This window comes from Pyrgilauda ruficollis, unplaced genomic scaffold (assembly GCF_017590135.1).
Source record: "Pyrgilauda ruficollis isolate IOZ18807 unplaced genomic scaffold, ASM1759013v1 scaffold264, whole genome shotgun sequence".
Lineage (NCBI taxonomy): Eukaryota > Metazoa > Chordata > Aves > Passeriformes > Passeridae > Pyrgilauda > Pyrgilauda ruficollis.
In genome coordinates this window covers 171,484-185,969 of record NW_024523978.1, presented here as the reverse complement: position 1 = coordinate 185,969, position 14,486 = coordinate 171,484, and the positions used below count along the sequence as shown (strand labels likewise).

Here is a 14,486-nt window from a genome sequence, read left to right as displayed (position 1 = left end):
AATGGGGAACGGGGCACCCCAGGGAGGCATCAGCAAAAGAAGTGGTGCTGGGAATTGCTGATTGTGTGGGATCCTCCAGTCTGGGACAGGGAGGGAACTGGGCAGATTCCGCTGCCCCAAAGGCGGCGAAGGAGTTGCTGCTACTCCCTGAGTTCTTGTGCTGAGAAAAGCACGAGTTGTTCTGCCTGGCAGCCTTGGAACCTCTTATTACACAACGCAGAGGGCTCCACATCCCATAAAGCAACGCCACAGGTCATTGTTTCACTTTTTGTGTCTCATTTCGACATGGGAATTACTAAAATATTCTCCTTTTTTTTTTTTGGTGTATCAGCACTCACACCATCTCTGCAAGGGGCTCTCTGACTTCCTGCTGCCCTGCAACTGTTGCTGTATTTTCCACAGGTTGTTTTCCAGATGTATTTGCTGCAGGAATTGTTCTGTGTTTTACCTAATCTAAAATTTGGGAGAGAAATCCCCACATTTTGCTGGTACAAGACACAGAGTTCTGTTCTGCTTCACCTCACTTTTGGTAGAATCCAAACCATAATTGCCCTGCACTCATTGCAAGTGTCAGTGTCAGGTGGATCAGCTTCCACTAAAAAAAATTGGTTGGATGTTTTCCAGACATTGTAGCCAGTGAAACAAGTCAGGAAAATCTGTACTTTAACAGGATGCACTGCTGAGGATCATTGTGGTACCTCATAAAGGGAATTACAGCAGCAAGAATATCCTGCAAGGGACCCTCAGGATCATCCTGCCCTGCACAGACACCCCAAAAACCCCAGCCTGTGCCTGCTGAGGGACAGTCCCCTGCCATTGTCCCTTGCTGGGCAGTGGAGTGGGAGTGTTGGGACACAGGGACGCACAAGGACACGCCTGGCAGAGCTGGGCTTTGCTGCCAGGCTGGGCCTGCCCTGACTCGCTTCTCTTGGTAAGCCAGGCTCAGCACCCCCTGCTCCTGCCAGGCCTGCTGGGCTGGGAAATTGGGTGTGAAATGGCACAGCAGGGCCAGCAGGGCTGCAAATGGAAAGGGAATCCTGATTTTCTTGGAAGTTAAGAAGTGAGAGGTTCTGGACATGGGTTGGTGTCAATAAGAAATGATGTTGGCAATTGTTTTCATCTGTGGGAATTTTACAGTCGTGGAATGGTTTGGGTTGGAAGGACATTAAATTCCACCCAGTGCCACCCCTGCCATGGCAGGGACACCTTCCCCTGTGCCAGGCTGCTCCAGCCCCAGTGTCCAGCCTGGCCTTGGGCACTGCCAGGGATCCAGGGGCAGCCCCAGCTGCTCTGGGAATTCCATCCCAGCCCCTGCCCACCCTGCCAGGGAACAATTCCTCATTCCCAATCTCTCATCAAATCCTACTTTGAAGCCATTCCCTGGCTCCTGTCCCTCCATCCCTTGTCCCCAGTCCCTCTGCAGCTCTCCTGGAGCCCCTTCAGGCCCTGCCAGGGGCTCTGAGCTCTCCCGTGTTGACTGTATAATTTTGGGTTTGTTTTTTTTTGAGGTTGAGATCCTGAGAGAGGTTTTGGAATTTTTAAGTGTGGCAGGAAGAGCTGAGCCTCTGGCCCTGGCACAGGGTGCCCAGAGCAGCTGGGGCTGCCCCTGGATCCCTGGCAGTGCCCAAGGCCAGGTTGGACACTGGGGCTGGAGCAGCCTGGCACAGGGGAAGGTGTCCCTGCCATGGCAGGGGTGGCACTGGGTGGGATTTAAGATCCTCCCAACCCAAATTGTTCTGTGATCCCCTGATGTTGATTTTTACCCACTCAGATTTTCCTGCCTGCAGTTTTCCTCCAAGGTCTTTCCTTTGTTACTTCCCAGTGAATAAAAACTCCTCGCTGAGCTGGAGCTTCCTGCCTGTTCCAGATGAGCCAGAGCTGTTTCCTGCACTGCCCTGAGGAAACTTCCTGCAGATTCCTGGAAAAGCTCAGGTGCCATCAGGGCACTGAGGTTGGATGAGCTGCAGCCCCTGGTGAGCTCTGACCTCAGTCCTGAACCCACTCAGATTTTCCTGCCTGCAGTTTTCCTCCAAGGTCTTTCCTTTGTTACTTCCCAGTGAATAAAAACTCCTCGCTGAGCTGGAGCTTCCTCCCTGTTCCAGATGAGCCAGAGCTGTTTCCTGCACTGCCCTGAGGAAACTTCCTGCAGATTCCTGGAGAAGCTCAGGTGCCATCAGGGCACTGAGGTTGGTGATGCCCCTCTGGATGAGCTGCAGCCCCTAGTGAGCTCTGACCTCAGTCCTGAGCCCCAAAACCCCCAAACCTTTCACATCTGGGGGGGTTCAGCAAAATCTCCTGGCTTTTCCTTTCAGTTTGGAAGCCTGGCTGGGTGAGGGGGTTGAAGCAAAAAGATACCAAAAGATAACTTTTGGTTTCAAAAGGTATCAAAAAGATATTTTACTACTGAATTCCCATCCAGGCAGGAACACAAATTACCAGAAATTTCATAATAGTTTGAGAAAAACTGTGATTAAATTCTTCAAGCCTCCCGAATTCCCAGGTGATTTAATGCCCCAGGTCAATGATATCAGTGACATCCAACACCTGTGAGCTCCTGATCTTTGGAAAGCAGAGTATCTTTGCACAAATGTTAATTGGAGGAATTAACACTTGCATTAATCACCAGCACAAACTGAGTTTGAGGCTTCTGATGATATTCTGCGGTGTCTGCTGCAGGTTGAATGTGCAGGAATAAGTGGATTATCCAAAAGATTTGAAATTATTCACACTGGACCAGTTTCCTTAATATTTTGTTGCAAGGACTAAATTCCTTTGGAGTGTGACTCCAGTGAGCTCTGCCCACTGACTTGGGGAAAAACATGGGATCCTGTTTGACACTTGAAATTTTAAATTCTGAGTTGTCACCATGTAATAAAGAAACCAAGAGTAACAGCAAGGCCTTTTGTTGCACCCAGGATGATTTTTCTCTGCCTGGCAGCAACAAAGGAGGTGCTTGATGAATCCAATTTGTGTCATTCCAAGAGAGAATTCCTGAATCTTCTGGAATCAATGATGTGGGATCTGTAGCTCTTCTCCAGGTGGGTGGTGCTGGGTGGACTGGATGATCCTGAAGGTCTCTTCCAACTTTGTGTTTCCAGGATTTCTCATTTATTATTTCCAACATCTCTACACTGACCTACAGAGGTTTCTTTTGGGTTTTTTTTTGTTTGTTCTCTTTCCTGGGGATTTCTTGGACAAAACCCCTTGAGCGTGTTCTGGATCACGGAATCTTTAAATGGAATTGTTCTTCAAATGGAAATCCAAACATTTCCTGTTCCATCAGAAGTCCTGCACAGGGAATGAACTCCTGGAAGCACCAGGCTCGCTGTGCCTGGAGCACAGAGGGACGTGCAGGTGGGCAGCAGCTCCATGAGAGCTGGAGCAAAGTCACAACCCCAGATGGATTTTCCAAGACCTGAAAATGCTGAAGAAACGCCTGAAATCTGCATTTTCTGCCCAGACACACTTTTTGAATGTGAAAAGAATTTTTGAATGGAAAAAGGAATGAATGTCCAGGAAAACCTGGTGCAGAAATTGTCTTTGTAAAAAAAAGGAGACACAGAGCCTGGCTGAACATTCACCACTTCAATAAATTGGAATTTGGGAAAAGCCATCATGATCAGGGAGGTGGAGGACAGGTGGGCTCCGCTGGAACACAAGAGAAATAATTTTTCTTGATTTTTTTTTTGCTTTTCCCATGTATTTCCCAGATTCTGAGCATTTCTGCTGGATATCAACACTATGAACAGCAACATGGCTTTTGCATGTGTGATTTCTAAGGGTGAAGGGATCAAACCCCCTCACTTTCTAAATTAATCTGGGTTAGGGATTCCTCGGTGAAAATGTGGGTTTAAACTTGATTGAATTGGATCAGCTGATGAATGATATTCTATTTACACAACACAATTTATTAGCAGCAAATTGCTGCCCAGAGAAGAGGACAAACAGCTGGAAAAGCAGAGAGAGGCTTCTGGGGGAGGCGTCATTTTAATTGCACAGAATTCCATTATCACATCCCCAGCACGGGGAGGATTGCTCAGCACGACCTCAGAACCCTAGGCTCAGCCCCTTCCCAGCTCCCTCAGCCCCTTCCCAGCTCTTTGTACCTCTGCTGCTTCTCATTTCCTTGCCTTGGCTCCTAAATGTCTGCAGAGGGATCCAACCAAAGCCATCCCTCAGGTTCCTGACAAAACCTCTCGTTCCCTGGCAGAGCAGCAGTGCCAGTCCCTGGTTGTCTCCCAGGTGATGGGATTGCAGGCTGCCCTTGCCAGAAATGCACAGGATGCAGCCTGCCTTGATTGATTGATTTATTTCTTTATCTTTATTTATATATTTTTGGAGAAGACACCAACACAGCTTAACATCCCTTTTCTCACCTGCGGCAAGAAACCACTGAAGCAGAAATTCAGCCATTCTGGTGCTGTCTGTGTCTGTTTGCAGTCATTGAAGGCACAAAGAGACCTCAAGAAATTATCTGGGACTTAGAAACCTTTCAATGTTTGCATCTTAGAGCTGATTTTTCTAATTTTTTTTCCTGTTTTGAGGTTGCTGGAAAGAACTTCCTGGGAGCTGAGAAATGCTTCATCCATGGACAGCACCCTTGGGATGTCTCCAGCTCCAGATGTCACCTGAGCCTTTCAAATCCATTTCTGCAGCTTTCTAGGTAAATTTGCCTCAAAACTTCTTCCCTCGGGGCTTCCCCAACACACCAATAATCTGTGGTACTTTTTCCAGCTGCATTTAATGCCCTCAATGCCCTCCAAGGCTTTCTTACCTCCCTAACTGGGAAGTTTTCCCTTAAATCCAGCAGAAACTGTAATTCTGGATATTGTTGAAGCTCCCTGCTCCCCTCCAAGCATTGAGAGTTTCCTGCTGCCTTCTACCTGTTACATATTTGAAGACTCTTATCATGTTTCTTCTCTGTCCTATTTTCTCTAGATTAAAACAACCAAACCCAGATCTTTGAGATTTCCCTCCAGGGTCAGCTTTTTTACAGACTTTCAGCACCTTTTTGTGCTCTCAGGACTTTCCCTAATTGGCCTCGTGAGGAAGTTGGAGACCACGCTGGGGTTTCTCCAGTTCAGTGACCAGAGGGAATAATTCATTTTTCACTTTCAGGCCTTCCCAGGGCTGAGTGGGAGTGCATGAATTATTCCACACATCCCAACCAGCCTGTTTAGACATTTCAGGACAATCCTTGCTTTCCCACACTGTTTTTGATTTCCAGGGAGCTTAAGCTCTTCCAAAATCCCCACAAGTTTTTGTCCAGGTTTTTTGCCTTGTTGGCTGCTTTCACTGGGGGTTTATTCTTATCTAAAACTGAGTTTACATTTGCACTGAATCCTGCTGTTTTTACACCATTTCTTCAAGGATCAAGATGTTAATCCTGATAGAACTTTCCACTCAATCCTTCATCCTCCAAAACACAAGGCAAACAGGGAATGGCCCAAACCCCGGGCAGGGCATCTGCAAAAATGCTTTCCATCATTTTTCCACACCAACACCAATTCCTCTTGGAGGGTTTTTGATGTTTCAAACAGCTGAGTCCACCTTACAATGGTTTCATTTTAGTTCCCTCAGCGGAGGCTGTGCTGAAAGCCTCGCTCCAGTCAAGATATGCAATATCTATTGTCCATAAGAGCTGCTACTTGTCAGGGGAGGAAATGAGCCTGGCTGGGCAGGATTTGTTCCTGGCAAATCATTCTTGGCCTCCACTTATCATTTCATTATTTCCCATGCACAAAAGAAAACTTTGTTTCATTATTTGTTTCCAGAAATTTCCAGGAATTCAAGTTGGGCTGTTTTCTCCTCTGACATTCCCCAAGCTGGTTTTTTTTTTTTTTTACTCAGGTGACTGCAGCACCTGTCCCTGCTCTTCCTTTTTCCAGGTGTGGGAAGGGATTCCTTGTGGATTCCTCTAGGATTCAGCCATTCCCCCATGTCCTCTCAGCTGGATTCTGCCAGGTCTGGCTGACTGGAAAAACCCCAACTTGCTGAAATGTTCTGCTCTGTTCTCTCTGTTCTTCGTGGTTACTCAATGGACCATTGTTCATTCTCCTTGCTGAGGAGTGAGGAGAAAAAGCCATCAATCATTTTGGCATTCCCTGTGTCACCTCTTCCCATCCTGCCATCCTGGAGGAAGAGCACATCTGTTTTTCACAGTTTTCTTGCTCTGACTTCTAAAGGACAGCTACCACACCTACCTGGAATTTTCTCTTCCCTTTGCTAATTACTTTGATTTTATTAATTTTCACTCTTACAGGCTTCTGCTTTTATTGCTGTTCCCAGTTTGCTGGAGTGTCTGCTCACACTGGAGGGTTAACGAGCCAGTGATTGGGATTTAATTGAGTTGTGGCCAGAGGATGGGACACAGGAACCAAATGTGTGCCTGTGGAGGCTCTGCAGCTTCTGCCAGTCTCCCTCTGCCTGCTCGTGCATTAGAGCTGTTCCCTCAACAGGAAAACATGGAATGGTTTGGGTTGGAGGGATCCCTGAGCTCATCCAGCCCCATGTCATGGACAGGGAACCTTCCACGAGGTTCCACACCCAGCCTGGCCTTGGGCACTGCCAGGGATGCAGGGGCAGCCCCAGCTGCTCTGGGCACCCTGTGCCAGGGCCTGCCCACCCTGCCAGGGAACAATTCCTGCCCAAAATCCCATCTAATCTCATTTGTATCTCTCTAATATTGTATTCCACACAAGCTACACTTTGTTAGAGTTACTTTTGGACTCTGTCACTGGCCTGCCTGTCTGCCAGTTTAAAGCTTTTCTTAGTTGAGCCATTTCTCCTCCTTGTTTCCCCAGGCTCTCCTGGCACTCAGCATTTGGGATAACCCAGCTGAGCCCCGCTGGTGACTGCACCTCCCAAACCACACCTAAATCCCCTGGGTGCCAGAGTTTTCTCTGGAAGATCTGGGCCCTCCCAGAGCCCCAAATCCCTCCACAGTCATTCCCACCACCACCCAGCTGTGTTTCTCAGAATCCTGGAATCCCTGCTGCTGGCACAGTCCTGCCAGCCCAGGCAGTGCCAGCTGTGCCCCATGGCCACCTTGTCCCCAGCCCAGAGCACTCAGTGCCACCCCCAGGGGACACCTGCAGGGATGGGCACTGCAAAGCTCCCTGGGCAGCCCCTGCCAAGGCCTGAGCACCCTTTCCATGGGCAAATTCCTGCTGCTGTCCCAGCTGAGCCTGCCCTGGCCCAGCCTGAGGCCGTTCCCTCTGCTCCTGTCCCTATTTCCTGGAGCAGAGTCCAGCCCCACTGTCTGTGTCCTCCTGGCAGGAATTTTGGAGACCCCTTGTCCCACCTGGCAGAGCCATTAACACTCAGGAGAAGGGTGAGAGGGGCAGGAGAGTCACAACAACTTTCCCAGCCATCCTAGGTTTAGGTTTTTTTGGGAAGGACCCTTCTGGGATATCAGGATAAACAGCAGGAAGATGCCCCCTCCTCCCCTTTCCATGGAAAAGATCCATCAGCCATAAACAGGTTTTGTTTCCTCCTGGGTGTGTTGGGTTTGGGATGGGCTGGAATTACCTGCAGATGAAGGTTCTTTAGATTCTGGTTCCTGACTTTGAGACAGTGAAGAGTTCAAGTGAATATTTCAAGAAGTTGCTGCGTTCCTCATTCAGAGCACTTCACATGTGTAGCACCAATTGAATTTATTCCATCTGGGATCATTCAGCACTTCTGCAAATGAGACCACAAAATGTCAATTCAGACACTCAGAAACTGGGAGGGTGAAATTCATGACCACCTGCAAGAAGTGTGGTTTAACTGACTCGTGCAGCTCCACCCAAGTAAGGAAGGAGGGATTCAATCCCTTCCTAAGGCACATCCCAGCTGGTTTAAGCCCAAGAGCTCATCCTTTTCCATATAATCCCCTGCAAATTCACTGCTCATCTTCTGTCTGCTGAAACAAATGTGGAAAAACTTCTGGAGACAGCAGCCTCCTCCACTATGTCATCCTGACACAGCTCCAGAGTGGCTCCACCCTGAAAAATAAATGTGGCACAGAGCCCATGGTAAAGAAAAGTGGGCAATTATCTACTTTGCATATGCAGATGCAAAGGAGAGGAAGGAGAAATAACGCTCCTCATTATGTGGTATTGATTTTGCAACCTAGTCCTCATTTAAAGCAGATTGGATGTGTGCAATTATGCAGCTTTTTAAAAGTAAACAGCAAAAAGAATCTGAACTCCTTCCATCGTGTGCAAGCAACACTGTGGCAGATGGACACGGAGCTGCTGGAGCAATTCCAGAGGAGGCACCAGGGTGAGCAGAGGGATGGAGGAAAAGCTGGGAGAGCTGGGATTATCCACCTGGAGAGGAGAAGCTTTGGGGTGACCAAAGGGAGGTGATGAGAGAAGAGATCCCAGATCAGCCTTTCCTGCCAGCAGAGCTGCTCCATCCCTCTGCTCATCCTGGAGCCTCCTCTGGACACACAAATCCATGATTCTTCTGTTCTCTTTCAGCTCATTCATCTTCCTACTACCCCATCTTTCCCCGTCCTAATTTTCCTCAAATCAAGCCTTTCTTCATCCCAGTCTTTTCCCATTTATTCTCCTTCCTTTTCCTTTTACATCCTCTCATTAGACCCTAGTCCTAAATCCGAAAGCCACCTGAAATGTGTGGTGTTTATGGACAAACCTCCTGGAGAAGTGAGGAAACAGCAGTGAGAACAGGCCTGCACCAGTCCTGCACCCCTGCCCATAGCTCCTCTTTCCACAGGCAATTCCTGTTTCCTACCAGCACCTCCAAATATCTCTCCTGACCTGGCGCTGGAGGTAACCAACATCCCAGTCCTAAACCTGTGATAAATTTTGATTTTATTTTGATATTGAGCAATATGCCATAGGTGGAAATTAAAGTTTTTAATCAGAGAATTGGCTTTCTGCGGTGCACAGAGGACCTGGTGCAAAATGAGGTTTTGTACAGCCTAGTCAGGAGACTGCTAAAACCAAAAATAGCTGTGGTTAGAGAAGTTCTGAATGGTGATTCTGAGCTTCTAAAAGTGCCAATTTTTCTTTCATTTTCACCCTTAACTGCTATGCTGGGCCAGCTTCTTTGTCAGGAGCCTCTGAGATATTGCAGGACATTTTTTCATGGAATCCCAGAATTACTGAGGTTGGAAAAGCCCTCCCAGATGATCGAGTCCAAGCTGTGACCCCCTTCTAAGGCCTGAGCACCCTTTCCATGAGGAAATTGCTCCTGGTGTCCAACCTGAGCCTCCCCTGGCACAGCCTGAGGACATTTCCCCTTGTCCTGTTCTTGTTCCCTGGAAGAAGAGCTCCACTTTGCTACAAGCCTCAAACATTCCCAACACCTTTCCCAAAGAAAACCTTGGCATTATGTATATGGAATGCAGGAGGACATATTTTTATCTGTGCTTTATTACAAAGGGTGATGTATTAAGGGTGGAATTATTCATCCATGCTCTCTGTGCTGCTCTTTGGGATAGGGATGGATGGGATAGACATCAGGATGCAGAGGGGGTGGTTTGCCCAAATTGCAGCATGAAAAAGTCAGGACATTTTGCATGACACTTATTACTTAAATAAAGTAAATAAAATCTCTATTAGGAGAATTTTTATTTCCTGATTATTCAGGGCATGGTCACCACTCATTGTTCAAACCATCCTCTCTAACACTGTGCTTTTAAATACTAAATATTACATTTCCTACAGTCTTTGGATGCTTTTGGAGGAAAAATCAAACCTGTGAGATTCAAGGGAGCTCGGACATGGTGGACACCTTAGATTGGTGCTAAATATCTGGGGATCATCCTGATCTTCCATAAAGGGATGGATAGGGCAGGAGAGGGCAGGGCTGGTAGGGCTGGAGCGTGTCCAGGGAAGGGAACAGAGCTGGGAAGGGGCTGGAAAACTCCTGAAGGAGCTGGGAAAGGGACTCAGCCTGGAGAAAAGGAGGCTCAGGGGGGACCTCACTGCTCTGCACAGCTCCTGACAGGAGGGGCAGGGAAAGGAGGAGAGGAAATGGCCTCAAATGGCACCAGGGGAGGCTCAGGTTGGAGACTGGGAAAGAAAATTTCCCTGGCAGAGTGGTCAGGCCTTGGGCTGAGCTGCCCAGGGAGGTTTGGAGTCACTGGGATTGTCCCAGAGGAGTCTGGATGTGGCCTTGGGGACAGGCTTTGGGGTGATGCTGGTGGCACTGGATGGTCCTGAAGGGCTCTTCCCACATTCCTGATGACTCTGGGATTCTGGGATGCTCCATGACATGCCCACACACGTGTGACAGACACGTGTAGTCACTACCTGTGTTTCTGATGTGCACGAGAGACCCTCAGGCCCTCAGATCTCATCCCAGGGATATCAAACATCCACCTGGGAATGGATTTATGAGGTCTCAGGGTCAAATGTTTCTGCTGGGAGCAAATCCCATCATGGACAAAATGAACTCAGGCTCAGGCTGATGTTTGGGGAGTCTTGAGACAGCTTTAAATACAGCTGGAGGGGGGGATTCCCAAAAAGGGGAGGAGTTGTCCACATGGAGATGTGTATTTAGGGAGATTCCATGTGGAATGGAGTCAGAAGTGAGAACGAACAGAGACTGTAAATTTATATCCTACCGGGAGTCCAATATTGGCATTTGAAAGCAGCTACAGGGACAGGCATTGAAAATTTCCTTTTCTTCTGCCAGAGGAATGTTTGAAGGAGGTAGAGCATTGGTAGAACTGGGAATTAGAGCTCTCCCCACTCCTTTCTGCCCCTGGCCATAATGTGACAGCTCCAAATGTGACAAAGAGAACGTCATGGGTCACCTGCACAAGGAGCACCTGGAGGGTGGGAATGGCTGATGTGGGAATGGCAGGGATACCTGGGCATTCCCACCTCACCTGGATTTCCTCCTGAGCTTGCCAGGCACATGTTCAGAATAAGGAAGAAGCTCAGGCCAGACAACACTGTATTAGAAAACAAACAGGGAAGCAAAGGAAAGGGAAGCAAACCCAGGGAGAGTTTGCATTGTGAACACCAACAGGCAGTAAATTCTCCCTGTCAGCTGCCTGGCAATTACTGCCTGAGCACGGAGGGCTGGGAGCTTGGGAATACCTGTAAACACTTCTGCACAGGCAATTTGTCTTGTAGCAGTACCCAAAACAGCTCCCAGGACTCGCACAGCCCTCGTGCCTGGAGGGCACAGGATGAGTTGGGAACCACGGGGAGCTCACACCTGCCTGAGATGAGGAAGGCCCACAGCAGTACCGGGGCTGGCTGAGCTGCAAGTCCTGCTGAAAAGCGCTGGGAGGAGTTTTCCACTTCCATTCCTGCCCTCAGGATCGGTGGCACTGACTGTGGCAGCCTCCCTGTGCAGGCAGAGCAGAAGCAAATGACCCTGGCTATGGAAAGGGCATGGCTGGGGCACCCAGGGGAGGTGTTGAGGCCTCTCTGGGTGGGCTGGGGCTGGAATTCCAGTGATATTTCATTAAAGTTGTTTAATTTTGAGATCTGCCACTTTCTCTGCTTCCCCTTGGGCACGGTGGGGCTGCTCTCTCATCCCTCTCTCCTGAGGACAGAATAGAGCAATGAGGGCTTCAACACCTTGGACAGAAACTTGTCTCTCCCCAAAGCCAGCTTGTTGGGCATCAGTGTGAGGGACAAGTCTGCTGTGGACAAGACAAAGAGCGCTCAAACAAACACCCAGGCCCCTCCAACACCTTTTTAGTGGGAGCAAGTGGTTCAGCTTCCAGCACAGCCCGGCTGGACGCTGGTGTCGGATGTGCTGCAGCTGGAGGGATCTGTGTCACTGACCTTGGCGGCCGCACGTGAGCACCACGCCAGGGGCGCGTGCCAGGCTGGGAAATGCGTGTCCAGAGCCTCCCTCGCTGGGAGGACTCGGGCAGCAAGGCCAGACACGCAGCTTTACCTCCATCCTGCTGCTCCTCGGGCCTCCACATCCACCAGGTGCTCACCCCATGGCTGTGACTGCGGGTGCTCTGAGGGTGGGGAAGGACCTGGGGGTGCCCAGAGGTGCTCTGAGGATGGGAAAGGACCTCGGGGTGCTTTCAGAATGGGGAATGTCCTGACTGTGCACTGGGGAGTTCTGAGGATGGAGAAGTTCTGAGGGTGCCCTGAGGATGGGGAAGGACCTGGGGTGCATTGGGCAGTTCTGAGGATGGGGAAGTTCTGGGAGTGCCCTGAAGGACTCTGCAAATGGAGAAGGTCCTGGCTGTGCACTGAGGAGCTCTGAGAACGGGAACGTCCTGTGGGCGCAGAGATGCCCTGAGGATGAGGAAGGTTCTGGAAGGTGCCAGGATGGCCAGGTTCAAAGCAATCTGGCACGATGGAAGGTGTCTGTGCCCACGGCAGCGGGTGGAGCAGGACGATTCTGTAAGTCCCGTCCCACCCGAGCATTTCAGAGGCCCGGTGACATGAGCAGGGTGTCACACACACACACACGGGGCATCCCACACGAGTGGGTGTCCCAGTGACATGCCCGAGGTGTCCCACACACCCAGGCTGTCCCACACGAGCGGGTTGTCCCACCCGAGCGGGTTGTCCCGGTCACACGCCCGGTGTCCCACACGAGCAGGGTGTCCCACACACCCAGGATGTCCCACACGAGCGGGCTGTCCCACACGAGCGGGTTGTCCCACACGAGCGGGTTGTCCCGGTCACACGCCCGGTGTCCCACACGAGCAGGGTGTCCAACACGCCCGGGGTGTCCCACACAAGCAGTGTGTCCCACACGAGTGGGGTGTCCCACACGAGCAGTGTGTCCCACACGAGCGGGGTGTCCCACATGAGCAGGGTGTCCCACACGCCCCGGGTGTCCCACACGCCCCGGGTGTCCCACACGAGCGGGGTGTCCCACACGCCCCGGGGTGTCCCACTAACATGCCCCGGGTGTCCCACATGAGCAGGGTGTCCCACACGAGCGGGGTGCGGCCGTGCCCGCGCGGGGGTCCCGGCCCTCAGGCCGCGGTGCGGGGCAGCCCCGGCCCGGCAGGGGCGGCGCTTGGCGCGGGCAGGGCCGGCCCGGTCGAGCGTGCGCAGCTCCTGCGCCCTTTAAGCCGCGCCGCCCCTGCCCGTACGGGCGTCTGAGCCGCGGGAGTCGCGCGGGAAGGAGCCGCCACAGCGCCGGGACGCGTCTTCCTCCACCTCCTCCTCCTCCTGTCCCCCCTGCTCCTCCTCTCCGGCCTCGCCGCAGCCCCCTCCTCCCCACCCCGTGCCCTGCTCCTCCCGCCACTGCCAGCTCTAAGATGCCCCGCTATGAACTGGCTTTGATCCTGAAAGCCATGCAGAGGGTGAGTGAGGGAGAGGAGACGGGAGGAAGGGAGGGAGGCAGGTGGGACTGGCAGACCCCCCGTCCTTGCCCCGTGGTGTCGCCGCGGTGTCCCCTCGGTGCCCGCTGTCCCCGCCGCACCGCGTGGCCCGGCCGGCCCTGCCGCCCGCAGTGTCGCAGCGTGTCCCGGGCTCCGCGGGGCTTCCTCCGCGCTCCGGCCCCTCGCCCATCGCCCCTTCCCCGCCCGCGCCCGCGGAGACTTGGCTGAGCCGCTGCCCCCGAGCCGCAGTCCCCTCTCCCCCTCCCCTCCGGTCCGCAGGTAAGCAGATCCCACGCTCTCCGAGCGGCGGAGATGCGGTTTTCCTTGCCCATCCCCTCCCTCCGTGCCTGGAGCAGGTGAAGCCGGCCCTTCCCATGCCCCTGCCAGCGCATCCCCCTCTCCCTCTGCAGCAGCAGCGCTCTCCATCCCCCTCCCCGCACCTGCGCTGGCACCACCGGGCACCTCCTCGGCTCCCCTGGGCTCCGGGAAGCCTCGGGGCGAGGGAAAAGGGGGAACAGGAGGATTCGCTCCAGCCAGCTCCCGGCCGCGGGGTGCCAGGGGAAGTGCCAAGGATGGGGTTTTGCCCACACCAGTTGAGCGGGGCCGATAGGCCGGGCCGTATCGCCCCCGGGAAGGGGCGCTGGGGGTGGCAGCAGCCGTTGCCGCTGTTTTTTGGCAGCGCGGTGATAACAGAGCTCGGTTAAATGATGCTCTTCCCATTCGGCAGGAGCTGAGTCAATACGTGGGGGAAGGGGGGGGGGGGGGAATGGGGGATGTGTGTGCGTAAAAATAATAATAAAATAAGGCCATCTCCGTGCGGATGGGAGGTTTATTTGGTAAATAACAGCTGATACCGGCCCTTCTCTAGTACCTTCTATAGCCTTTGTTTATCTGCTGCTTTCCAGCCTAATATGCGGTGCTGGTGTTGGAATGTAGCAGCACTTGCGCTGGGCTGGAGCCCTCCGATCCAGCCCGGCGTGGATACTCTGGGATTTACCCTTCATTCCCACCAGCACCTTTTCCCACCGAGCAGCAGCAGCTCAGCAGCGTGGCCGTGGTTTTTTTGGGAATTACGGGAGCACGTCTGGTGTACCGCATTCACTAGTACATTTCCATTCATTTTACATGGACCATCCACATGTCGGGGCTGGCTTTTTTTTTTTTTTTTTTTTTATTATTTTTTTTCCCCGGTGTTTGCTGCGGAAGCAGT

The 14,486-nt window shown here is 51.9% G+C and overlaps 1 protein-coding gene across 1 annotated transcript in view; it reads left to right on the top strand.

Moving 5' to 3' along the window:
- The first annotated feature begins 12,892 nt into the window (after window positions 1-12,892).
- Window positions 12,893-14,486, top strand: part of SLC5A3 (solute carrier family 5 member 3) — a 22,094-nt gene continuing 20,500 nt past the window's right edge. The window contains exon 1 of the mRNA XM_041471339.1: window positions 12,893-13,258. The gene's annotated coding sequence lies outside the window, so the exon portion shown is untranslated. The remainder of the gene's footprint in view (window positions 13,259-14,486) is intronic.